Genomic DNA, 3,506 nt, shown 5'->3' with positions numbered 1-3,506 from the left:
TGTATTTATATGCCCTTATTACCAGCTTGCTTCCTAGAACTGAGATGTTTCTTTTCTAAAAAGCTAACAGTGCCAAGACGAGATCTAACTTTGAATCTGAAGACTGACAGTTGAAGACAACACTGGGACCAGGGTGGTAGTTCAGTAGTAAAGTGCTTGCCTAGAAAGTGCGAGTCTGTAAATTGGATACCCAATGACATTTAAAAAAAAAAGTAAATAAATTTCTTTCCAATCTCCATCTCAGAGCTGCCGTGATGCTGATACCTAAGAACAGGATTGCCATCTATGAACTCCTCCTTAAGGAAGGTGTGACGGTTGCCTAGAAAGATGTCCACATGACCAAACACCCAGAGCTGGCGGGCAAGAACATGCCTAACCTTCATGTAATGGAGGCCATGCAGTCTCAAGTCTTGATGCTACATGAAGGAGCAGTTTGCCTAGAGACATTTCTATGGAACCTTACAAATGAGAGAACCCAGTATCTCCAAGATTACCTGCACCTACCTCAGGAGATCCTGCCCGCCACCCTTCATGGCAGCCGGCCAGAGACTGGCAGGCCGCTGTCCAAAGGTCCAGAAGGTGAGCGGCCTGCAAGATTCCCAAGAGGGGAGGCAGGCAGAGACACTACAGAAGGAGTGCTGTGCCCCCTGGAGCTGACAGGAAAGCTGAGGCTGGGGGCTGGCTCAGCAACTGAATTCCAGCTTAGAGGCGGCTTTGGTTGTGAACATGGTCAGCCACCTCAGTGAAGCTGGAAATCATGTTGTATTGAGTAAACTTTAAAGGAAGAAATAAGTAAATAAATAAACAAATGAAGCTTATTTGCACATAATAGAGCTTTATGGTTTTAAGGCCATGACTTGTTCGTCCTGGATCCTGTCTCTCATTGTGTCTGGTCCTCGCCTCTCAGTGAAGAAAGGACAAGTAAATGAATGTGTCTTTTGACTGACTTCTGCACCACTTGAGTTCAATTCAGAATAATGCAGCCTCTGTGTTTGCTACCTATGTGTTAACTCTATTAAGACACTACTGAGTCTTCCCTGATCGAATAGTAACAAGTTTATCCTAGATACTTTTTAACCCAAGGATGCTTTTATGCAAGAACTATTCCTGCTTGACAGACTGTTAAAAATACTTTCCTTGTGGACCTGGAGAGATGCTCAGTGGTTAGTGTACTGGCTGTTCTTCCCATGAACCTGGGTTTAGTTTCCAGCACACACAAGGCAGTAGCCTTAGATCCAACCCTCTTTTCTGGGCTCTTTGGGCACTGAATATGGAATTAGTGCACAGATTCAGGCAAAACACCTGTACTCATAAAGTAGAAATTCAAACTAAATCTACATTTTAAAAATATGAATTCTGAGTGATTTTTTAATTCATCATATATTTGAAATTAAATTCAAGGCTCAGTAACTTTTTCAGGACAGAGAAATAAAGAAAATTTGGAGCTAAGGTTCAGCTGGTAGAGTGGTTGCCTGCCTAACATTCAACAAAGCCCTGGGTGCTGTCTCCTGCACCACATAAAACCGGGCATGGTGCTACACACCTATAATCCCAATGTTCAAGGTCACTCTTTAAGCATAGTGAGTTCAAGGCCATCCTGGGATACTTAAGACTCTTATTCAGAAATAAGTAAGTAAATAGTACAGCAAACTCAGTGTGCACTAGAAAACAATATGGGGTCTGTAACCTGCCACAGTTCTGCCCCCTTTATGACCATTTGGCTTTCTGACCCCAGGCTGCCATGGAGAAAATGCCCTTTTTCCAGCTGTCTTTTTCTTCATGTCCTTTCCTTTTCCTCTCTTTCTCCAGCCCACTCCCACCCCACCCCCACCCCCATCTAATAAGACTTGACTTTTAGGCTTTAGATAATTGTCTTAGCTCATAGGTTCAAGTATTGCCCTGCAGAGTTTTCCCCTGTGCCTCCAAACTCAACTTCTCAGGAAACTGGAAGCCAAGCTCAGCTTTGGGCTGAGACTTCAGGGAACCTGCCTCTGGCTCAGCTTCCCTCGGGTACCTGCCTAAGCACAGAGAGCCTTCTCATTGGTTCTGTTAGGGGAATTTTTTTTTCCTTAAATAGTACTTCTCCAAGAATATTCAAAGTCACTGATGAAGTCAGGTGCGGCACCCAGCACCACTGGAGAAGGTTTGAAAGCGCTGCATGCCTGTTGTTCCAGATACAAGTGGCTCTGCAGACAACATCCTTGTCTTTCTCTCCAGGGTCCTGCGATGCAGAATGACACTCTAGGTTGAGATACTCAGAAAAACCGTGGTTCTGAGGTAACCACCAGTTCCCGAGTTTGTATTTCTCTAGCATCTTCTGTTGATTGACATCAAAGAGAGAGCCTGTCTTTTATACGGAGTCAGACTCCTATGATTGGAATTACATCATAGAAACGTTTTTCCCTGTGAAACGTCTATCATGATAAAAGAGACAGAATACGAGCGGCTATTTCCTCCAAGAGAATGGTAAGGGGACAATCTCTGATCTCCCTGTGCCTTGTGTTTTCTGTACATTTTAATTCTGCTGTCAACTGTCCCCCTTTTGTGCACCCCTCTGCTATGACTTTATAATTCATTCAGTTCATCCTGATCCCCCTCCGAGCATCCTTCATGCCTAAGCTACAGACGAGCACTGCCAAACCCCTGGCAGACCATCACCTCAGCATGGGACCCAAATGCCCCTGGGTTTCCTAAATGTCTAGTTATACCCACTGCCTTAAATCCCTTATCAGAAAGGTCTTTATTCACCCACTCCTGCCTCCTGAGGACATTTACTCACTAACACCTTAAAGACTGGGCATAAACCCTTTCACTCTGGAGTGTACAAATATGAAAGAAAGCAGACACCCACATAGCAGTCAGGGTAAGAAATAGATGCTGAACTGTTGGAGCTACGCTTGTCCCAGCTCACCCCGACACCAAGTAGGGAAACTACACTCAACCTTTGCTGTTACTGAAACCACCCTCAAATACGCTCAACACAGGCACACCAAAAATAGTGTGAGTGTGTGCAGAAGAGGACAATTCAGAAAACAAACCTTCCTGCTGCCATCGCTGCTGTCCACCTCCATGCTAATTCCCCACGTCCTCACAATCCCAATGTTAGCCCTCCTCTCCCAGGACCCTCTCTCTGCCTTCTCGTGGCTCACCTCCCACACCTAGCCCTCGCTTGCTTCTTTATTCCAATATCTAAAAGCACCGAGCGTGAGAAAACCACTTTTTCTCACACATCCTTGTAATAACTTGAAAATCAAAGGAGAAAAAGCTTCGATCTCATCCAAATGTAGATTCAGAGACGGACAGGGAAAGGTCCTCCGGGGACACCCCAGCACTCTTCACACAAGAGCCTGATGCCCCTATTCTACGCTGAGGCCCCTTTTAAAAAGAAACAGAACAGAAAAGATTTTCAAAATAGCTTTATGTGCAAACACCTTGAAATATCCCCATCTTTGCAGAAAATGTCTCCCATTTGACTAGACTATGGAGATTTCAATGGAGTTTACTAC

The 3,506-nt window shown here is 44.8% G+C and overlaps 1 pseudogene; it reads left to right on the top strand.

Annotated features, from left to right (window-relative positions):
• Positions 1 to 254: 254 nt before the first annotated feature.
• On the top strand, positions 255 to 746 carry LOC114639574 (annotated as a pseudogene).
• Positions 747 to 3,506: the final 2,760 nt, after the last annotated feature.

This window comes from Grammomys surdaster, unplaced genomic scaffold (assembly GCF_004785775.1).
Source record: "Grammomys surdaster isolate TR1022 unplaced genomic scaffold, NIH_TR_1.0 125742, whole genome shotgun sequence".
Lineage (NCBI taxonomy): Eukaryota > Metazoa > Chordata > Mammalia > Rodentia > Muridae > Grammomys > Grammomys surdaster.
This window is presented reverse-complemented; position numbering and strand designations above follow the sequence as displayed.